Genomic DNA, 24,326 nt, shown 5'->3' with positions numbered 1-24,326 from the left:
ATCAATCTGGGTTTGCTTTACATCTTTTAAATGTATGGTGTATACACAGCCCCCCTTTAAACTCCCTTTTTCCCTTTATTAAAGAAAAATGTATTTTAAATGTGCTTATGGAGGGGTTATTGTTTTGCTTTTTTCCGTTTTAACTATTTATTTGTGCATTTGTCTCGTGTTTTCATGTTGTGAACCGCCCTGCGATCTTTTGATGAAAGGCGGTATATAAATCCAGTGCTTTTTTCCCCTGGGAAGATGCAGGGGGACGCATAGCCCTAAACATTTTGTGAATCTAACGGGGAGAAGAAACTAAAAATATTTTTTAAATTAGCAGTGAATTGTCAGTTCCGCCGCTACCCCCCCCCCCCGATGGCGGCCTCATTTTCTGTCACAGTGTTTCCTGAGTCTCAGACGGAACGGAGCACTTAACGTGTGAAGTAGGAGTTGGAATCTAGCATGGTGATTGGTCAGTTTCATTGTTACCACCTCCAATGGCAGCTTCATTTCCTTTCCTGGTGTAATGCATGTTCTTTGTACTTTTCTCCATTTACTGTATTTGTTTTTTCCGATTTGGAACTATAAAATGGTGATTTTCTTGAGTCAAAATGAGAGTACCCCAAAACATTTTTTAAAGGAAAAAAAGCATTGTATAAATCTAATAAATAACAACAACATTTATGCAGGAATAAACCCCACATTGAACTCAGCGGGGCTTGCTTCAAAAGAGATACACATGCAATTGCTTTTTTACAAGAGCTGAACTTTGATTGAAAATCCCCTCTGTGTAATTATTGTAGCTGTTTATTAGGAAAAGAGAAGAGGAAAGGGCAAAGGAAGAGGGAACAGGCTATTCTTTTAATTTCTGAACATTTCAGGCCCTGCCTTCCTTTAGAACAACTGTGTGGGTTGTCTTCTTCCTTTAAGTTCACAATTTCTTAAGGGCTGTGTTGACAGTTTTTGTGCCTATGACATGCAGTGTGCTGTAACAATGACAGCCACCCTTGCCTGAAATAGCTGCATCACACGGTCCCTTCTTCCTCGTTTTAAATCTGTTCGTGGGCATTAAGAAGACCAAATAAAGCCTTCTTCCATAATTCCTTCATTCATAGTGGCTTCCTTCTAACATATTTATAGACTGACCACTATAGTGATTTTCCCCCCTCATGTTGCACAGAATAGATGCACATAACTATATTTAACATCATCACACACAGTGGTGCTGTTAGGTAATTTTAGATTTAATGGTCTTATAGAGCAGGCGGTAATGGGTAGTTCTCTCAAATATGGTAAGTAAGCTGCATTTGAGGGTCCATCTGCGCATTTTACAGAACAGGGCCCTGGTCTCCTGATGCAAAGTCTTGCCTGGATCTCAGACTCACACACACAGGAACCTGTCCACTTTATTACAATGTCTAGCATGATTTTCCGGGCTCTGTCAGGGGATTCACATGAAGAATATCTGGCCAAACCCCTGTCCTAAAGTCTGATAGCTTGTGGACTGAAACACAGGGGATCTGTTACTCCCCTTTGCTCTACCTATATGACATTCTGCAAAGATAAACAAGACATATCCCATGTTTATGATGCCCTGCCTTCTTGTTGTTTAGTCGTTTAGTCGTGTCCGACTCTTCGTGACCCCATGGACCAGAGCACGCCAGGCACTCCTGTCTTCCACTGCCTCCCGCAGTTTGGTCAAACTCATGCTGGTAGCTTTGAGAACACTGTCCAACCATCTCGTCCTCTGTCGTCCCCTTCTCCTTGTGCCCTCCGTCTTTCCCAACATCAGGGTCTTTTCCAGGGAGTCTTCTCTTCTCATGAGGTGGCCAAAGTATTGGAGCCTCAGCTTCACGATCTGTCCTTCCAGTGAGCACTCAGGGCTGATTTCCTTAAGAATGGATAGGTTTGATCTTGCAGTAATGCCCTGCCTAGAGTGGTGATATTCAACTTGTTTCGTTACCTGCCTCCGTGCCCGCGAGCCCCTATAATAGTTGTTTTCAACCAGTGTGCCCTGGCACCCTGGGGTGCCTTGAATGGTGGTTAGGGGTGCCCCGGGCAACACTGGCCTCTGTCCCTCCTTCCTTCCCTCCTTCCTCTGATGCCCTCTCACATTTCTGCCTCCCAGAGGCCTGCACAGCTGTTTGTTGCAGCAGCTCTGGCTACAAGCTCCCCAAGCGAATGGTGCCTCTGGGGCTGGCCAGGGGGTGCTTCCCAGGCCCCTGTGGGGCAGTGTGAGGAGGCACCTCTCTTTAGGACAGGAGCGGGGTAGCTCAGAGACCAGGGCCAGCAGCTGCGGCCACCCAGAGGACTTGCAAGGAGAGGGGAGAGGAGAGGAGGCTGAGGGAACACGCCCCAAGGGAGGGTGTTTGAAAAGGGGTAAGGCGCTGTTGGCTCTGCAGGCAAGGGCTGACATAACTGGGCTCCTGAGCCCCACAGGGGTGCTGCAGAAAGAATGTAGTTGGGTTAAAGGAGCCGCAGACTAAAAAAAAAGGGTTGAAAACCTCTGCCTTAGAACATGCCCCCAGAATCCTTTGCAAGACACACGGTTTCCCTGGGCATCTTCAGCAGGCAAGGTAGTGCAGAGAAGAATTCCCCCAAGGCAGGAAATGTGAAAACTACATCCATTTTCAATGAAGCCCCCCCCCCCCCATGAGACATTGCACCAGGTATTCTCAGTGCTTATGTAAGAATGAAAGCACTTGAGCATTCCTGTGGAAGAATGACGGCTTTGTGTGGGGCAACCACGGGAGAAACAACCACAATGACTAATAATCTGTGTGCCGAAGGAGGTAAAAGAACACTTTTGCAGCAGAAACTCACCATGATACCTGGATGGAGAGTCATTCATATGTGGGGAGGATCTGCGCAGGCATGCCTCCTTTGCTTTGAGCATATGGGGGGGGGGGAGAAGAGAGCGAGCCAAATGTTACCACACGCCTAGTGATTTGCTGCTGTCGACTGAAAGCTGGCGACGCTGACAGAAGAAGGAATGCCCCTGCATTTCCTAGTAGCGATTTGGTGCGTTTCAGCACCTCCCCTTGCCCCTTGCAAAGTGGCACCTTTCAGAAGAGAGCGGATAGGGAGCTTCAGCTAAAAGGGCAAATCTCCCCCTCTCCCCCTTCTCTTCCATTGGTAGAGGCATCTGCCGTATCAAAAACCAGCCTTCAGGTTACTTTTGAAAACATTTTAAAAAGGTAACCTCCAATACTTCCTTCAGGCAGTGCTTTTATGGGTGGTTGTTGTTGTTTTTTAAAATGAATTGCCAGTATTCATATATTGATAAACGTGCTGTGAGCGCCAGCACAAAATGGCTGCCATGGACAGCAAAAATGCAGGTGCTGATACTCCATAGCAGTGCGTTGTTATTGGCAACTGTTTGTGTCAAAAGACAACTGAATGCGCCTCCTGGGATGAAGTCAAACCACTTCGTTAGCAGCACCGAAGTGTCTTCCCTGGGGTGCAAGCCTGGGCAGTGTGTATGGGGGTCCTGGGCTGCCCCAATGACAAAATCCCCCCTCCAATCTCAGCCTTGCTAATGTGGTCCAAAGGAAAGCAGAGCAATATGTTTGGCACCAACTTGGCTGCAGGAGTTGAGGGAAGGAGGCGTACAAGGCGCCATCCAAACATCTTAAGGACTCCACTCCAGATTTGTGTAGGGTTTACTCCTCTGACATTCTCAGAGCAGCTAACAATACACTGATACACTAGCACCCCCCCTTAATTTCTCTATCAGTATACACACTTACAGAGTCCTTTCCTCATTCTGTATGTAAAAAGGTAAATGGTAAAGGTAAAGGACCCATGGACGAATAAGTCCAGTCAAAGGTGACTATGGGGTTGCGGCACTCATCTCGCTTTCAGGCCGAGGGAGCCAGCTTTCATCCACAGACAGGTTTCCAGGTCATGTGGACAACATGACTAAACCGCTTATGGCACAACAGAACACCGTGACAGAAACCAGAGTGCACGGAAATGCTGTTTAACTTCCTGCTGCAGCGCTTTCTATTTATCTACTTGCACTAGTGTGCTTTTGAACTGCTAGGTTGGCAGGAGTTGAGACAGAGCAACGGGAGCTCACCCCATCTCAGGGATTCGAACCGCTGACCTTCTGATCAGCAAGCCCAAGAGGCTCAGTGGTTTAGACCACAGCGCCACCCGTGTCCCCTCATTCTGTGTGTACATGTATCCTGTTTGGGCTGCCCCAAAGCGCTTCCTCCCTTTTATTCAAACTCCCATTCCAGAGCAAAAGAAAACCCTAAGAAGCTCAACCAACCACAAAGGCTCGCCTTGACACTCCTGACACAAGCAAAGCTGCTGTATCCAGAGCCAAGCCGCTAAAGAGAGTGGGTGCCACATACATATTCCCACCCCCCTCTATTTAAGCATAAGTAATTTGCGCTATGACATCGTGCCTGCATCATACTTTCATTTTGCCTTTTTAACACTCAGGCTGTGATTGTTGTGCCCTGGGTTCCACAAAAATAGCATCAACAAGAAGGGAGTGGCTTATGTCACAAAGAAGCAACTTCAGTTTGTCACCCTGCCATGGCGCCATTAGCGCATCAGAGGTGGTAGTAAAAGAAAACACACACACCCAAACAGAACATTTCTTGTATGAAAAGTTTTGGCATACAGTCGTACCTTGGAAGTCAAATGGAATCCGTTCCGGAAGTCTGTTCGGCTTCCAAAATGGTTGAAAACCAAAGTGTGGCTTCTGACTGGCTGCAGGAAATTCCTGCAGCCAATCAGAATCCGGGAAGTCTTGTCAGACGTTCGGCTTCCAAAAGAATGTTCAAAAACCGAACAGTCACTTCCAGGTTTTGATCATTTGGGAGCCAAAACATTCGAGAACTAGGCTGTTTGACTTCCAAGGTACGACTGTATTTGCTGGAAGCTACAGACCACGCACAGATGGCTGTTTATGCCTTGTCCCAGGAGGGTACAAACCAATTTCAATGCAGGAGCCCATGTGACCACCCTGAGAGCACCAGGAGTGCAAATCAGCTGGACGACACATGAGAGAGGCTGCCTGGAGGGGCCCAAATAGATCAGTTTTCTGCAGCTTTCCCCAGTCCTAGGGAGGAACTAGACTTGTACAAGACGGCAATTGTGCTTGGGGCTTTGAAATACCTTGTGGGATGACTTCTCTCCTCAGGGCAGTTTCTTTCCAAATGAGGAATAAGAAAGGGAAGGGGAAGCAAAGGTATGCATGTGTATTAACGTAGGCTAAGGAAAAGCAAAGATTGCAGAAGGAAGGGACTGTTACGCACACATCTTGCAAGTTCCTCTGTTCTCTACGCTTCCGATCCTCGCCTGAAGGGACAAGTGAAGGTCATGGGTGGCTATAACGTAACAGGAGCCTGCCTCCTGTTGAATCAGACCCCTGGTCTATCTGGACCATCTCCTCTGATAACCAGATCCCTGGTCCACCTCGCTCTGCATTTTCAACAGAGTCTTCAGTTTCAGGAAGAAGAGGGGAGCTTTCCCAGTGCTACAGGGAGATGGCAGGAACTGAACCTGGGAACTTTTGCAGGCAAATTTCCTGCTCTAGCCCTGAAGGACCAGCCCTTCCCCTCTTTCCTCACTGATTTCACACAAGCCGTTTTCTCCAGACGCCATTCATTCATTCTCTCTCTCAGTGATTGCAGTGATCCCAGTGATGCAACTTCCAAAATCACGGCACCGCTTTCACCTTCCTTTTTAAATACTTGGTTTGCTCTGATTTTCTCTGACTTCAAATGTAATTGCAGCTGCCAGCCTGCCCAGTGCAGACTTGCAAAGCACTTTCAGTGCAGCGCACAATTTTAGGACGTTGGTCGTGTAATAGGTGAAGTCCTGCTTTTTTCTGTGCAGAGTTTCCTAGGTTCATTACCATGTAACGCTATGCAACCCATAGCTCCATTTTGCCTTCCGCTCCTCCTTTGTGATCTCATCTCCTTTTAAAAGTGTGTGTGCGATTAAAACTTTTTAAATTCATGTCCCCTACACCCCAAAGCACAAGCATGCTAATGAAAATTAAACTTCTTAAAATGGACGAACGAACAGCGGAGGGTTCTATGGCTGCAGAGAAGAAACAACTGAATAATTTGAGGTCTGTTTTGGCAACAGCTGTGGATGAGAAAGAAAGGAAACTGTGAATTAAACGGCAGGTTTCCGGAAGGCCAGGGAGTCTGGAAGGGTAAACTACAATTCCCAGGATTCTTTGGGGGAAACAATGCGCTTTAAATGTCTGGTGTATACTCAGCCTGGGGACGCGGGTGGCGCTGTGGGTTAAACCACAGAGCCTAGGGCTTGCCAATCAGAAGGTCGGCGGTTCAAATCCCCGCGATGGGGTGAGCTCCCGTTGTTCAGTCCCTGCTCCTGCCAACCTAGCAGTTTGAAAGCACATCAAAGTGCAAGTAGATCAATAGGTACCGCTCTGGCGGGAAGGTAAACGGTGTTTCCGTGTGCTGCTCTGGTTCGCCAGAAGTGGCTTAGTCATGCTGGCCACATGACCCGGAGGCTGTACCTTGGCCAATAAAGCGAGATGAGCACCGCAACCCCAGAGTCGGCCATGACTGGACCTAATGGTCAGGGGTCCCTTTACGTTTACTATACTCAGCCAAGTATCATGTGGAAGCACAGTTTCATTTCTACTAACAGCAAAGAGAGGAATGGCAATGCCTCAGAAATGCTATAGGGCTGCAGGTCCCTTCTAGACTGTAACTGTATTGAATCACTTATATACCAGCAAAATTGGCTTGCACACTTAAAATGAATTTGGCACTCTTGCACAACAACCCTACTTCCAACTTAGCACACGCAACTGCCCACACAGAAATTTTGTGCTAAGAAAAGCGATGGGAAAATGCAAAGGGAAGTATGTGATCATGGGGTGCTATTCATTCATTTCCACCCGCGAACCCCATTACTTTATAAAAACATACTGAAAGGATTTAACAATAAAAACATCAGCAACAAAAAAAATCCATATATTAAAAAATTTTCAGATCGAATACAGATACAGAGGTTAAAATAAAAATATCCAAAACAAAATTATCTTCAAAAAAACCAAACAGTGACCTCATATCAATCTCCATGCATTTTTGATTATTATTATTATTGCAAACAGATTGGGACAAATGCTTAATAAACAGATTCTCTGCAACAGCCCAGACAGTCTGGGAGAGAACCAAAGCCTCAGGCAGAAGTTTTCCCCAGCCTCTTTATCTTAACAATAACATTTGTACTGTGCTTTCAAGTGTTCAGAGCTCTTCATATGCACCCTGTTTGTAATCCTGACAACACGCCTAGAAGGTAAATCGACATTATTAACCCCCATCTGTAATAGGGCCGAGACAGTTTGGATTGCCTAAGGCCAGCTAGTGAGACAAGAACAGGAGTGAGATTCAAAGTGGAGACTTCCTGATACATAGCTCAGTCTCTTAACCAAGATTTATGACCCATCTTTGCATAACAAAGGTTTCCCCGAGGCGAGTAACAAGAAGGCAAGGCAGAATATTGTGGATGTGGCCAGATGCTGTCTTCAATAAGATATCATTCTCAGGAATTCTCAGGCTGATATGGTATGTACGCAACGTTCATTTAAAGCAACCTCCCCAACAAGAATCCTGGGAGCTGTAATTTGCGAAGGGTGCTGGGAACTGTAGTTCTGTGAGGGGTTAAACTACAGTTCCCAAGATACTTTTCAGGGGAAGGAATGTGCAGCACCTGTAACAGTGCCAGTTCCCCAGACAGAAGAGGTCTAGTGCGGATATATTGGCCAAGGCAATCTTGAGAATCCAATTAATATTGATTTGAAAAAACAACAAGTGTTCTGATCGCAAAGCAATGAGGTTGGAAGCCCTGTCAAAGTTTTATTAGGCTATTCATCTGATTACACTGTAAACATAATAAGATAGTGATTATACTGTGTATTGCCATAATACCTGCAGAAAGTATCAAAACCTATCACCAGGAGCAGTGTAAATGTGATCATAGGTGACATAAAAATTGACTATGAACTGTCATGTTGTTGGTTCTCTAGTTAATATCAGATGGATTTAGATGCACCTGGTAAGTCAATAACCAGTACCCAAACCTCAAGAGAGCTTGTATGTTTTTCTTCCCTCCTGAGATTTGTTTTATACTTCCTGCTTATGCATCAAACTTTCATCCGCTTCCCCTTGGATTGCAGCAAGGTGTATCTGGGCAATAGGCTGCTACCCTTGAGGAAACACTTAGTTCAGAGTGCAGCCCAGATACACCTCCAGATCAGTTTTGTTGCATGATCCAAGTATCTTTCATTTTAATTTGAGGCACACCTTCTGCATGTCAGCCCTCAGAGTAGCATTGTTGGCGTGAGAAATCATGCTTTCACTAGTTTGTTAGACAGCAGATAGGGGAAAAGGCGACATGAACTTGCCTGTCCTTTACATTCATGATTAGATGCCTTGCTCCACCTGATGCCACCAGTAGAAGCATAGCAGAGGAGGATGTGGTGCAGAGCCTTTTTGGTGGTGGCACCCCAACTCTGGAACATCTTCCCTTTTAATGAAGGATTTCAGGCAGGGACATACAACTTTCTTATTCTGCCTGAATTTCGAAATGCTTCAATACCCATTCCTGTGCACTGCATCACTATTTATTTATTTCTTAAAAAAAATAAAGCAATACAAAATGATAAAAACCAAAACAATCCCATCTTCTTTCTTTAAGAACATGGCAAACTCACACAAAACCAGACTGACTGACCATTTCATCCTGTATTGCACATCTCCGAGGTTGGGGACCTTAGTGTCATGGACTGGCTAGATGCTGAGGAGTGGTGGGAGGTATCAGCCGGGGAACCCCCAAGGGAAGGAGGCTCAGAGCCTGGGGATTGGTGGTGGGATGATGGCGAGCAGTCAGAGGGAGAAGAAGGAGCAGACTAGGAGAAGGAGATGTCGGAAGCTGGAGAGGCAACAGAGTTTAGTGAGCAGAAAGAGGCTGTGGCAGAGGGCAGTCCAGAATCAGAGGCTGGAGAGAAGGTCAAGAGGCAGAGATGAGGTGGGCTCCTTGAGAAGCCAGGGAGTCTCTCCCTCCTGCTGTGAGCAGCTCCCCTCCCTCTGGTCTCCCAGAACCCACAGAAGTATGAAGAGGACGGAGCAGAGGCAGACAAGGCAAAGAAGTCCCAGGTTGCTTAGGAAGGACCTGGGGGCGTGGGGAGTCTTAGTCCTTGCAACCACCTCATTTTGGCAAGATCCACTGGGAAGACGTGCTGTGCTCACTAGGCCTGAGCTGCTTTGGTTTCTCTGAATACAGTGGTACCTCGGGTTACATACTCTTCAGGTTACATACGCTTCAGGTTACAGACTCCGGTAACCCAAAAATATTACCTCGGGTTAAGAACTTTGCTTCAGAATGAGAACAGAAATCGTGCTCTGCCGGTGTGGTGGCAGCAGGAGGCCCCATTAGCTAAAGTGGTGCTTCAGGTTAAGAACAGTTTCAGGTTAAGAACGGACCTCTGGAACGAATTAAGTACTTAACCCAAGGTACCACTGTAGTTAACTTCCCTGACCCCTTGTGAGTTGTTGCTGACCTGTTCCCAACTCCTACAGCCCTTCCACACCTCTCTATCAGGCCCTTCGCAAGCTCCTCCTCTCAATGGCCCTGCTCTCCACCCTCCTGGATGGCTTTTACCAGACTGGAACCTGTCCTTGAACTGTCATAATCCCTCTTGCTTGCCTGCATAGGAGACGGAGAGCTGCGTGGGCTGTATGTCTGTATGCAGAAACCTCAAACTGTTACTGTTCAAAGTCAAGAGTCGCACCTGCTCCTCTGTGCACTTTAGCCCCTGCCTGCCGCTGACAAGTGCCCCTTACTGAAAGGTTTCCCATAATGCAAACCTTGAGCTAAACAATGATCCCCCGTCCCCCGGGCTGTGTACAAATACTATACTTTTAATGCACTTTCAAAGTGCATGCTCTCCTTCCCAGAATTCTGGGCACTGCTGTCTGTTAAGTGTTGCTGGGAATTGTGACTCTTGAGAGTAAACGACAGTGCCCAGAATTATTTGTGGCAGATCAGCTCCCTTGCATATACGGAGATCTCTCCCATCTTCTGATACCTGGTACCTTTAATTAGAAACCTGGTATGTGGCAATTGACCCCAAGACTTTTTGCATGTAAACCACGTGCTTTACTGCTGAGCCACATCCCCATCCCTTCTGTGGTCCTGCCCTCTTCCAGGCCACAGAGTACAGGTGGCATTTCATTCAAACCTTCCTGCGTACAACCAATCAGAGCTCCAGAGGCCAGCTTTCTACTGCACAAGTTTCTGTTTCTCCAGATGCAGAGAGATGGTTTTGCAATCTAAACAGGTTCCTCCCTCTCTCTGAGCTGTTATCTCAGAGAACACTTCAGCCAGTGCTACCACAAAGGCAGATAAGAATGTTTTATGGCCCTTTAGCCTTACAAGAAATCATAAGCGAAAACAAGACTGATGGGCAGCGCAGTGGGGTGATCAAGCGCTGTGTCATTGTGCAAAGTGGGGAAGCCGGAGAAATTACGAGCTCCTGTTACCAGAACTAGGAATGCTGCTTTCGATCTCCAAGCAAAAGGAAAAGAAGGCTGCTTCCCTTTGCTCGGTGCTTGCCAACTGTAAATGTAAAATCACCAGCAGGAACAGGACCATACAAATATTAATTCGTTTCCTTATGCAAACCTCAAGGGGACTCAATGTACAGATTGCTCTCGACGGATCGCCCTTTCCAAAATGGCCAAGGACAAAAAGCCCTTGCAATCTGAGCAAAAGGCTCCCCTCCCCAAAAGAATTCCGGGAACTATAGTTTTTAAAGGCTACTGGGAACTGTAGCTCTATTGCGACACTGTACCTGTAAAGGGCATTCAAACTGCATTCTTGCCCTCAAAAGAATTCTGGGCATTGTAGTTTCCCCCTCACAGAGTTACAGTTTCCAGCAACCCTTAACGAACTACAGGGCCCAGAATTCTTGGGGGTAGGGAATGTGCTTTAAAGGTAGAGTGGGTTGCACAGCCTGTGATGGGTAAGTGACATTTTCCAAGCATGTATTATGTGGATGTGACTACAAGAATATCTGATTCCTAACCATACCAACTCAGAATAATAATAATAATAATAATAATAATAATAATAATAATAATTTTTATTTATACCCCGCCCTCCCCAGCCAAGGCCGGGCTCAGGGCGGCTAACAAGCAATAATAAAAACAAGTTGAATGAATACAACTTAAAAACAAGATTAAAATACAACATTAAAACACTGAAACATTAAAATGCAGCCTCATCACAGAAGTACGGTAAGTCCCACTGAGTTTAATGACAGATAGGTAGCTGTGTTGGTCTGACATAGTCAAAACAAAAAAAAAATTTCCTTCCAGTAGCACCTTAAAGACCAACTAAGTTAGTTCTTGGTATGAGCTTTCGTGTGCATGCACGAAAGAAGTATCTGAAGAAGTGTGCATGCACACGAAAGCTCATACCAAGAACTAACTTAGTTGGTCTTTAAGGTGCTACTGGAAGGAAAATTTTTGTTTTGTTTTGAGTTTAATGAGACTTCCAGGTAAATGCACACAAGACTGCAGCCTGATTATTGCAGTACTGAAGACCCACAAATCCAATCAGGGTGGAGCAATTAATCCTTTCACTCACGTTGTTTTTCCACTGCATCTGCCACCTCCCAAGTTGCTATTTGCCTTGTAAGGGGAAATATTCACTTGTGGGGCAAAGAGCAGCTTCACAGGGGAGGGTTTACTGGGAAGTTGGCTGACCTAGCAGCTAGATTCCAACTGAGATCCACCCCCACCCCCACTGTGTTTAACACTAAATATGGCAAGAGATCCAACCACAAATCTCTATTACTGGTTCACTTTAAAGCCATGAAGCCTGGTATGTGGCAATTGACCCCAAGACTTTGGGGTGACTTTGGGCCAGTCACTGCCTCTCAGCCTAGCCTTACTTCACTCTGGCCTTGCCAACAGGTGACCTTTGGACGGTTGCCCAGAAACACAGGCTCCGAGTTGCGTCCGACATTTGGGGTGATGGTGGCAGATGTTATGTGCATGATGTCATGAGTATCATGCATGACAACTGTCACATTGGGATAGGCCGACCAGGCCTCCTCCCGATGCTACATTCTCCTGCCAGGTGTGCTGGTCTGCGTGAGATGCTGTGTAGTCCGGGACAACATCCCACCAAGCCTCCTCTGCCCCTTCAAGATTGGGGGGGGGGAGGCTTAATTTTTTTTGGGAAATTATATCTAATGAGTTGAAGAAATTTTTCAAATTAACATTTGTAAAAAAGCCTGAAGCATTTTCGTTAGGGATTGTAGGAAAAGACCTGCCAAGGAAAATGAAGAACGTATTTATGTATGCGACAATGGAGGCAAGAGTCTTAATAGCACAAGGATGGAAGAATGAAGAAACCCCGACAAAAGAACAGTGGCAAGAGAAATTGATGGACTATGCGGAACTGGCAAAATTGACGCATAAACTTCGTGATAAGGACAACTGTGACTTTAAAAAAGAATGGTAACCTTTTACAAAGTATTTAAAGAAACAACAAAATGAGTTGGACTCCTTGGCAGGTTTTGAATAAACATACACAAATTTATTTGTTAACATAATACATAGATAACTTAGAGATTTTTACGTTTTTATAATATGCAGAGAACAATGTGTGTTAATAAATCAGAAAGAGGAACTGAGGGAAGTCGTAGGGGGGAGGGAGGGGGTATGTGGGGGTGGGAGGGTGGGAAATGGGGGAAAATACAATTGCTTGAACAATTTGTTATGTGAAAATAGTCAATAAAATGGTTTTTTAAAAAAAAGATTGGGGGGAGGCTGAGCCTCACCCCAGCAGACTTGGAGGGGGGAGGGGATGTAGAGGCATGCCTACCCAGAAAGCAATGTGGCTTTCAGGCTGGAAAGGTTTTCCTGCCCTCACTCTGCAATCTGAAAGAAAAACCTTCAGGCTGTCTTCTTGGCGAAGGTGTTGCTAGGTCAAGGTGCAGGCCTCAAACACAGGTTTACCTATATGTACACGTAGGTGCCTCTGGGAAATCAAGATGTTTTAGCTGAGATCTCAACAGCACTGCACTTCACAGGGTGCTGAGCTATGAGTTGCAAACAGCTCCTCTCTCGCTTTCAGTTTTACACACATAGACAGACGCCTACCAATCATTCTGGACTAGGAGACAGAGCTCTTCTTACCCAAAAAAGGAAGGCTGTGTCCAGTTACTGTAACCATGTGTTGATGTGGCATGATACTGCAAATTTCCCCCCGTTTTCCCATCGACCAACCCCAAATCCCATTGCTAACCCAAATCAGGGAATTGCTCCTCCCCTTCTCTCTGGCAAACAATATTTGTTTTATTTAGACAAGATTTTTATTTAAAGTGGTTTTAGGACACTCTTCTGGGCAAATGCTCATCCAAAGCTGTATACGTTACAAAAGAAAAAACAAAACCCAGCAACACAAAAATACAAAACTGCCACTCCACAATAGCTATCCCTCATCCAGACAAGAAAGGGGTATTATGAGAGCTGAAGTACACATTGCAGCCAGGTAAGTACCTTCAGAGTTTGGCCTGAGGAGAGTAAAGGAGGCTGGGTTTTGGTCTCTGAACCTGAGATTTCCCACACCTGTTGTGGAGCATTTCTCCTCCCATAAACACACTCCCATTACCACCTTTCGGGAGGGCGAATTATATCGATTGGCTCACGTCACACTTCTGACTCTGCGGCAATATGAGATATTGGCTTATAAAACACCATCTCCTCATGAATCTTTCATTGGCTAGCGTGATCCAAGAAGCCGGCAGCAGCCATCACTCCACACTGGCTCTCTGCGATGATGCCACTGCAGAGACCTCCTTTATTGGATCAGAGCTATTAATCTGCTTACAACAATACACACCCAGAGAGCCTTATCAAATTCCCTCCTCCCAGGTACAGCCGGCTTACACAAGAGTCATGTGCTCCTTTAGTGAGGACATCGCGGCATTACTCTCCAGTGTAGTAAACTGAAATCATTTCCAATTAGGCACATGACTTGCGATTCCAAGATGAAACACTGTCATCCCCGCTTACGGCATGCTAAGCCTTTTACAGAAAGGCTAGGCACAGAAAAACAAGGAAGTTCTAAGAATTAACATTTCCAGTTAATTCCCAAGTAAAATATAAAGTAGGATTTATCAGAAGAGGGAAGGGGGAAGAGAATACCAAGGTAAAAATCCAGAGAGCTCGATTGCAAACAAGGCTGCAGTGTTTTCCTTATGAAACTCAATTTATATGGTCTTTCACCCTGGGACTGGCTTCAACTGGCTGGCTAAACCAGGTGTGGGCAGCCGACGGGTCTCAAACCCTCAGTGAGTGACGGACTTCCCCTGAATGTGAAGATAGGCTCTGGTGGATGAGACCATCAGTGGTCAAAGAAGGCGTTTTCTGCACGTGCTGTAGAGGGACGTGAGGGGCAGATGGGGCTCATCAACCTGGGAAGGCAACCCATCTAGGAGAAGGAAAACTCTGATCCTAACCTTCTGCTGTCTTGAGAGAGATCTCCGGGAAAAGAAAACACTAAGGAGTAAACCCTACACAAATCCAGAGGGGAGTCCCTAAGATGGTTGGATGGTGCCTTGTTCAGCTCCTTCCAGCAACTCCTACAGGGAAGCTAGTGCCAAACATATTGCTCTGCTTTCCTTTGGACCACATCAGTGGGGCCAAGAGAAAGGTCTTGTCATCTGGGCAGCCCAGGACCTCCATACCCACTGCCCAGGCTTGCGCCCCAGAGCTGTCACTTTGATGCTGCTAATGCAATGGCTTTACTTCATGCCTGTCATGGGAAACACGGGTGGGAGAGTGCTTCTGTGCCCATCTGCCTGCTTGCAGTCTGGTTGGCCGCTGTGAGAACAGGATGCCAGACTGGACGACTTTCTGCCCTAATATTTCTAAACCACATTTTCATTAAAAATAACCGTTGGGAAAATGAAGTTCATGTTTCAAAGGCTTGCCTGAGTAACACATTTTTCAGGAGTCATCTAAAAAGCCAGCAGGGACGATTACTGCCAAGCTTCCAGTGGCAGGGAGTTCCACAGGGCAGGGCCTGGCTACACTAAAAGCTCAGCCCCTCGTAAAGGCTTGGTAAAAGCTTATTGCCTGTGGGGCAGTGCTTTATAACTGCCTTAAAAGTTAGGGCCAGCATTCCTGTCCCATGAAGCCTGCAAAGCAACTGTGGTTTTCTGTCACTCCTGAGTTTCTATTACCGGTCATTGTCGGCTGATTGGAGCCTGATTACCTACAGCAGAGCAGGGCATTGTGGGACAAGGGCGACAGAAAGGTGTTATAAAAGGCCTTTGTTGAAACCAGTGGTTTCACTTCCACGGGTTTATTAATAAGTTAATCACTGGTGTGTGGGTGGCGTGAGAAAGGGGAATTGGTTTTTGTTTAGGAAAGCAGGAATAACACGGTGCTGCTTTCAGTTTACAAAGTGATCGACTTGCTATCTCCCAATCCAGGTCAAAATATTACAGGCAAACACTGGCTTTAGGGCAGCCTGATGGATGAAACACAGCCTGTTAGGCCTAATGGGCCTTCTCATCTTTCCACAGCAAATAGCTGGAGGGTGTTAAACCCTGTTTATGGGCTGGTGGTGTAAATGAGTTTCCAGCAAGGATCAAATTACCACCCTGCATTTCTCAAATTTTCTTATGCCTTGTTTGAAACACCAGATATTATATCCCTAGGCAGGAAACAGCCCTTATCACAAGATGTTTAGGAAACAACAGAGGCATTTAACAGATTGCCATGCATATCTTACACCTGTTGATGCAGACTTTGCTAACCTGGTGCGCTCCATAAATTTTGGACTACAATTCCCATCATCCCCAGCTGGCACAGCTGCTGGTCAGGGACAATGGGTGTGTGGAGTCCAGCAAGCCTAATTAATATATCTATTAAGATCATGGTAATAAGTATTAGGATATGGCTGTTTCAAGATGGAACAATGATAAGAAATCATGTTTACTTACTCAAGGGGGATCTAGGCTCCTTACTATACAGACACACCTGTTGTCATCAAGCAGGCCTGAATGTTTTCCTGAATCCCTGCCCTCCACCTGCTGCCCTTAGCATGGGGAAAAATCGGAAGAGGAGGAGGATAGGTTTGGGGAGAAATCCCATGCCAGTGGGGTGAGACAGGCATTGTGTGAAGGGCGGTTTGTTTGGGAAGATGGGTGCAAAAGAAATAGGATATGGGGAGTTTGCTTTATCTGGAGAAGATACAAGCTCAACCCCCAACACCTCTAATTGTAGAAAAAAGGATTAAAGCATAGGTGATGGGAAAGACCTCTACCCGAGACCCTGTTTCTGCTGGTCTTAGAAGAAAATGTTGAGACAGCTGGTGTCAAGCAGTGATGTTCAGCTGAGAGCAGAAGTCAAGCTGATAAACCAAAGGCTGCATGGGAAAGTTGGCTGTCCAACCTCAACAGCCTTCTGCCTCCAGATAGCAGGAACAAGAGAGCTCCAAATATGGTGGTGGCTCCATTCATGCCTTGTTGCCAGAATTTGGCTTGCACCCTAAGTTACAAGTCAAACTTATACTGTTTGCAATTTCTTTCTTTTTTTTAAAGGCAACCCATGAAATTCAAGTTTGTATTGGCTTCCCCACCACCATCAATAGGGAGTTTTTCAGGGTTCTCGTTGTTTTCTTTAAAGAAGGGGGTAGATCTGAGGTGGAAAAGGAAGGGACAGGACAAGGGATCCACAGATACCCTATACCCAAGGTTCCCCAGGAAAATATTCCCTGCCTGAAAGCCCGGAGAGCTGCTGCCAGCCAGTGTGGACATTCCTGGGCTAGATGGACCAGTGGTCTGACTCAGTAGATTAGCAAACACAGTAGAACCAGTCATTTGCATCCCTGGCTGGAAACTGGTTGTTCAGCAAATCATATATGCTTTTACTAAGCCAGGGAATTTATGCGGGACAGACTCCCTCGGGAGGTTGTGGACTCTCCTTCATTGGAGGTTTTTAAGCAGAGGTTGAATAGCCATCTGTCGTGGATGTTTTGGCCGAGATTCCTGCAACACAAGGGGTCGGAATAGATGACTCTTGGGATTCCCTTCCAATTCTACAATTCTATTATGCTGATTCCTAGGAAACTGATTATATACTTCCTGAGAACGTAAGTCCATGAGTACGTGAGTCCAAATCTTAACAGAACTTGTCTGGCATGTCATAAAGTGTCCTTCTCCCCCCCCCACCACAAAAAATATAAAACATAAAGGAAGTTGTAAATGGGGGGGAATGCTTAAAAACCAGCTTTTATTTGCCTTGGTCAGGAAAGGGCGAATTGCCAAGAGGCCATGTCAGATTTTATAAAGGTCAAATACTTGCTCTGTTTTACATGGAAACTTGGTTGCCTCACCTCAAAAGGAGCTGGAAAAGGTTCAGAAAATGGCAACCAAAATGATGAAAGAGCTGGAGCAGCACTCCTATGAATAATGGTTATAGCGTTTGGGGCTTTTTAGTTTAGAAAAAAGACTAATAAGGAAGGGAGGATATAGATGGAGAAATTTGGTAGGAAGAAGGTTTTCTCCATCTCCCATAATAATACAACTGGGTGTTATCCCATTAAGCTGAACATTGGGAGATGGAGGAAGGATCAAGGAGGTACATATTTTTTTTACACAACATAGTTAAAACTATGGGATTTGCTGCCACAAGACCAACTTGGATGGCTTTAAAGGGTTCAACAAATTCACGGAGGACAAGGCAACCTCTGCTATTTCAATAGGATGATAAACCCTTTTAAGGACAACTTTGCTGGGAAAGCAGCATAGAAAATGAAATAAAATGAAATAAATTAATGAATGCCTATATAACTTTACCTCTGAGTACAAGTTGCTGGAGATCACAGGTGGGAGACTGCTGCTGCTGCATTCATGTTCTACTTCTGGGTTTCCCATAACCATCTGCCTGGCTACTGTGAGAACAGACTTGGGATAGTTAGGGCTTTGGCCTGATACGACAAAGCCCTTCTTATGTTCTGCTATAGAAATTACATTTTGTAATTAACATTCAGTGTATCAGGTTTCTGTTTTCATTGCTAATATGTAGCTGCCTAATGGTATCTTCCAAAAAAGATGTACATATGGGCACACATATGAAGCTGCCCGGTACTTAGACATGTCATTGGTCTACCTAGCTCAGCACTGTGTATTCTGACTTGCAGTGTCTCACTTTCTTCACAACAGGGCTTAAGATCAACTCGACAAGTCTATGATTCTATGACCTTTTGCTCCACAGGTGGCAGCTCTCTCTGTTGAAGAGGCAAGCCAGTGTTCAGCTAATACCTCTTTGGTGGTCAATTAATAATGCAATGATAAATGCAATACCAAATGGTCTATTTAGTTTCCATCTTCTCCAATGAACCCACACAGCTGCTGGTGCTTCCCCAGGAAGCCACATCATATTATGCAAAGCATCATTCCAGTATGTTTGCTCCACATTTACTTGGAATATGTATTCATATGACGCAGTTAAAAATGCCGTTGCCATTTTGGGAGGCATTGTTGGAGCTCTTGGGTCTGGGAGGAGAAAGAGAGAAATAGAGTTGTTTACATATAGTGGATCAACTTCTCGGGGGGACTTAAGAGCGACAAATGCCAAATTTATGATGGAAAGAGCGATGTTATCTACGAAGGAGATATATGGAAACCATCTGGACTTAGTGGAGGAACGGGAAATCCACACAGGATTATTATTTTGCTTATCGGCTTAAGGAGACCAACAGAAGAGATCGTAAAGGAAAAATAGAAATTATATGAACAAGATATGATGTGGAAACACCAAGATAAGACTGGATAGAATTATGAATTTTGTTTGGACTGATTGGGACTGATTTGGACATTAACGCAGTAATAAGAAGATGATCTGAATCCCCCTTTGGATCTTGAAGTATGGGTTCCCCCAACAAAATTTAAAAATTTGGCTTTGTAATTTGTAATTTATGTGATGTGATTTAATTTGATGTGATTGGCCAGTTAATAAAAATTATTTAAAAAAAAGGAATATGTATTCATAGCCCGAGTAGACAAAAATACAAAATTCATATGATGCATGCAATTTACAGAGAAAAGAGTATTTTCTATGACTCACTATTTTTAGCAAGTTCCCATAAAGGGTCCAGTGTTAATGCTTGTTAATTATAGTTTCGGTTGTTGATAACCAAGAGGGAGCAGAACAAAAATAATGGAGTGTTTCTTTTTGCACAAATGCTTAGTCACCGCTTATTTTCGCTATGTCACACACTGCTCTTTGTGTTTCCCTACCTACAGAAGCAGGAAACTTCAGAAGTCAACATGTCAAGAGTCATGCTCAAAAGACAGACAATTTGATGACCTCAGCATCTCTCTTGTACCACGAGTCACATGGATTCGTGGTCATGATTGGAGGGAAAGTTCTAAGTGTGGAAAACATTGTTTCTACCAATCATCTTAATAAAGGCTTTCTTCTTTTCTGTAAAACAGACATGAATGTTTCTTTGGAAGGGGCAAAATTAGAGATTTGTTGGAAGCTGATTAATAGTGGCAAAAAATGAGTAACCATGCTTTTTTGTGTATGGTTCACAGGGGGTAACCTGATGGGTGAGATGTAATAAACACAAGCCAAATTCACTCAACTTAAAATTCAAGTCATAGCCTTGGATTTTATAATATGTTGAAGTTTGTAGCACAGAGGGCTACTGAGGAATGGGAGGGGGGTTATCAAGATCAGAAAGCCTCTTCATGATTTTCTACAATTCTCTCACCTCCACCCATTTCACAGAGATCCTTCCCAGGGGGTTTTCAAAGGGTGCAGGTAATAGCAGGAGGAACTGGGAAACTTTCCTTCCATGCACTTATCTTTGGATCCAACCCACAGAACCTTTAGCACATTACTGCAGTGCACAATATGTGTCCCTAAAAATATTAATGGTCTGCATTCCCGAACACTCATAAAACCTTTCTTAAAATGATTTGCATTCTTCTCACTGATGGTTGATGGAAAAGCTGATAGCCACTTCCTCAATCTGAAGCAGAGATGGAAAACCTGTGGCTTTCCAGATACTGTTGGACTACAGTTCCCATCATCCCTGAGCATTGGCCATGTTGACTAGGATAGACTCCTGCATCATCCAGAAATCCACACGATCTTCTTCCCTGTGTAAAGATTTGAGTTCAGCAATAGATGTAGCAGAACCTTAAGACTATGAACCTGAATGATCAGGAGACATCAAACCCACCAACCCCCTCTCAAAGTCTAGTTTCTCCACTCTCTCAAAGCCCAGGACGTATTAACCTGTCTCTGACTTGTTCTTGCCTGGGGCTGACTTTAATCAACCCATTAACATCAGATCCAAAGGGCTTGTCCAGATGGGTGTTTTTCACTTCATCTTACACCAAGTACAGCATGAAAAAATGTACACTGCACACCACATCCAGTGATATGTGCCTAGTTACAACTCAGCTTCCCAGCATGTGAGAGATCATACATTTATCCACAATTGATACACACAAAACTCTTAAATATCTTCGACCTTTGGCCATTGTCCAGCATCTCCTCTATTATTAGGGCCGCTCCCATTTTAATTGTAAACCGTTTTAAGATAGGTAAAGGTAGTCATCGCTACGCTTGGAAAATTTCTTGTGCAGAAGAAGTCACCATGTACAACCCTGAACACATCCTAATATCTTGTCATATTGCCTATTGGGCAAGCTTTTTCAAATGTGCATGTGTATCGAACAATGGAAACTGTTTTGGTTTTTTGTTTTTAAAAAGTAAAACTTAATATAAGAGCTTAGAGGAAGAAGCATGGACTGTAAAACAAATGCACTAAGATTAGCAGTAGGTAAGAGAGGCAAACTAGCGCATAGTGTTTTATAGCAAGGTGGTGAACCTGTGGCTCTCCAGATATTAGACTTCAACTCCCACCAGCCCGGTCAATATGTCCAATGATCAGGGATGGTGGGAATTGTGGTCCAGCAATATCTGGAGGGTGACAGGTTCCCCATCCGTTTTACAGCAATTGCCTTCAATGATAGATGGTCATTTGCTGATGCGTTTGTGCTGTGGCTTAAGCAAATTTAAAGTGAAATTCTCTTCACAATTCTATTCATTGAAGTCAATGGGGCTTATGTTGAAGTAGATATTACAAGCTGTAATCCTACACGAGCCTACTTAATGCTCAAAGGAAACAGGTGACTGGCATAGGGTGACTGGCAGCAGGTAGCTGGATGCATGAAACAAGGAGCAGGAATCCAATACAGAAGCTTTCTGAATAAGCAGGCTAGCGTAGAGTTCTGTAGGACTTGGGAGAACTCAGAAGGATTGCCAGCACTCTGCCAAAGTGCAAAGCTCAACTAAACCCTTATATTCCCAGTCAGATTCAATAGCAGCCATTGTCTGGCCCTTAGGTGAAGTTGCAATGAGTTAAAGAGGCAGTACTGTAGTTTAAACTGAAATCACATGTACATTTTGAAGTACTTTGATGATCGTTGGGGAATCTTTCCTCACTTCAGTTCATGTGGCCTTAAAAAACTTCAGCTTTCCCCTCTTTAAAGGTCATGACACTCCTCCAGCTACTGCAGAAGCCATTGTCCTCCCCTGCCCTCATTGCCTACACTGGATGTTTGCCCATGCTGCCCTATGAGTGTACTTGGATATAGTCCCATCATGACATGGCTGGTTACATTAATGCCTTTCTGTATTGATGGTCTGCCCCTCCGATTTCCCTTTGGGAAAATCGGGAAGCCTTGTTAATTTCACCAATTCAATTCTTCCTTCTTTTTGCTGCTTAGACTGTGGTGAAGCATCAATTTTAGCAGTGTTTCCTTTTCTTCTTTTTAACAGCTCCAGTGCAGATACAAATGCATGCCCTTTTAAAGTTAGAGGAAAACTCATACTGGTGAAATTGATAAGAATGATTTTGTGAAAGTACAACAACACATTCAGATTTTTTTAAAAAAGAAAATTGCTAATAAGACCCCAAGATTTCTACATTTTGAGTGGTTGCAGTTTGGTTTCGGCCACTGTCGCACTGTCCTTCACCTTCTGTCACGTGAATAGCTACTGGAATAAAAACATTCTCAGTAGATTTCAGTAGACTCACATTTTGTCTGGAGTGGAAAAGAGCTGGCCTGCAAGATTCAAGTTAATGTTCAACTTCAGCTCCTGATATGAGCATGTGGATCTCCAGTTTTCTGCTCTTGGAAACTAAGAAATGAGAGACTCACGTGAAAACTCTCAGAGATCTTATCAGCACTGTCTTTTGTCACAAAATTGAGAAATAGGGACTAAAATTAGAAGAATCACGGGTGATCCAAATGTCCATTCTATTTATGTAGCCAGGAACAGGAAGGAGGCAATTACATCAACATAATAGCTCCTAGGACTTGGCAATCCCAGAATATTACATATGGAAAAATGAAGCTTTTCCTTCTCCTCTTCCAAGCCCCTGCCCACAGGCACATAAATAAAGGAACCAAAAGAAAATGTACCCAAAACATTATTTCTTCATGGAGGACCAAACCCTACTGCAGCTCTTGACAACAGAAAAGAATGAAGGTTGAACAGGTGTCTTAAGAGGGATTTGCTACACAGTATCATAGGGGCTGAATAGTGTCACACACTTTGTAGGGGCTTCATCACTAATTTGGGAACACTGGCAGTGTAATTCTATGCATGTCTTACTTAGTATTAAGTCCAATGGTACTCACGCCCTAGGACATACATTAAGGAGTGAAGCCTTAATTCTTTGCCTACATGAATCAACAGTCTGTCTGGGTATAAAGCAGCCTCTGTTGGATGAAATCCAAGGCTGCTGTCCCACTCACAGAACAACTTTTGATCTAACTGAGCCATTCACTAATGTTAAGCGGGAAGGCAATTTTCTCCATTTCCCCCTTCCCACTGCAGACCCTTTACAAAACCTGCTCCAGACAGTTGAGGGATCCTCCCAATGATGTAGATAGCTGAAATCCATGAGAATCACCTCCTCTCCTTTTCTGTTACCAGACACTTCTATTGGATCAAAAGCCATTCCATTAGTGGAACTACCACACTGGATTTCATCCTATGTCCTTAATATGGGGCACTTCTCTTTTATTATTACTGAATTACAAATCTCTTATATACCTATTTTACATGTTATTACATAGCATTAGCGTTTTTTATTGACAAATAAAGGCCCCCACAAAGTGTCAGAAGCAAAATGAACAGCCCTTAACCAAGAAGCTTGCTGTTCTGATGCAGTTTTCAATTCATCTGTGGTTAATATGTATTATTTAAAGACATGGCGACAAACATAGATTTATAGAGCTCAATATATCAAGCAAAATTAACAATCACATCCAAAGAAAGCAACTGGAAAAACTGGCAGCACTATTCCCCCCCCCCCCCACTTCTAATTCTTAAAAAAATCAATCTTTTCAATCTGGTTAGAAATAATTTGTTACTTTTATAGTCTAGCCTGGGAATAGAAATAAGACATCGGAGCTCCATGTTTTGTACAATTGATTAACCAACCCCATACTGAAGGATCTAACTGGCTCTAAGACATCAAGAGAGCAGGACACAGCCATAAAAAACGTAAATCTAGGAACCTTATTACTTCTTTCTTGTCTTTTACGCAAACGGACCTGCACTATCCCAAACACTTACATACCAATCCCATGTCCTATCCATTCCTTGAGGGCGTGGCGAGGCTGCCCAGATTCAATTGTCTCAAGTCACTATAGGTGGCACATCAAATACACAAAAAATACTCCTTGTGAAATCAACAGCAAGGCTCACCACCAAGGCACCAAGCCATTCCATTGGCTCCAAACAATGCTGAAAATGCTTGATGGCTGAGCATGAACAGAACACTGGGGAAGAAGAAGAAGAGTTTGGATTTGATATCCCACTTTATCACTACCCTAAGGAGTCTCAAAGCGGCTGACAATCTCCTTTCCCTTCCTCCCCCACAATAAACACTCTGTGAGGTGAGTGAGGCTGAGAGACCAGAGAAGTGTGACTAGCCCAAGGTCACCCAGCAGCTGCATGTGGAGGAGCGGGAAAGCGAACCCGGTTCACCAGATTACGAGTCTACTGCTCTTAACCGCTACACCACACTGACAGTGAAAAATAACAGACAAATTGAATTTGTTTATTTATATAGTCCATGCCTTCAGTATCTATGAATAGCTCCATTTCTATATAGTCCATGCCTTCAGTATCTATGAATAGCTCCATTTCTCTCTTGAATTTCACACATCTGTATGAGCCACAGGCCACTTATATTTTACAGCTGCTTTTCTGAATGAC

At 44.4% G+C, this 24,326-nt stretch overlaps 1 long non-coding RNA gene across 1 annotated transcript; it reads right to left on the bottom strand.

Moving 5' to 3' along the window:
- Positions 1–4,995: 4,995 nt before the first annotated feature.
- Positions 4,996–23,887, bottom strand: LOC310758888. Its single transcript, XR_014546058.1, has 5 exons — positions 22,132–23,887; positions 20,137–20,182; positions 20,015–20,042; positions 17,870–17,964; positions 4,996–6,096 (listed from the first exon to the last, which is right to left on the bottom strand). It is a non-coding gene; the product is annotated as an uncharacterized lncRNA (long non-coding RNA).
- Positions 23,888–24,326: the final 439 nt, after the last annotated feature.

The sequence above is a fragment of the Podarcis filfolensis genome (genome assembly GCF_964270895.1).
Source record: "Podarcis filfolensis genome assembly, chromosome: 3".
NCBI lineage: Eukaryota > Metazoa > Chordata > Lepidosauria > Squamata > Lacertidae > Podarcis > Podarcis filfolensis.
The sequence above is the reverse complement of the archived record's forward strand: the minus strand, read 5'-3'. Positions and strand labels throughout refer to the sequence as shown.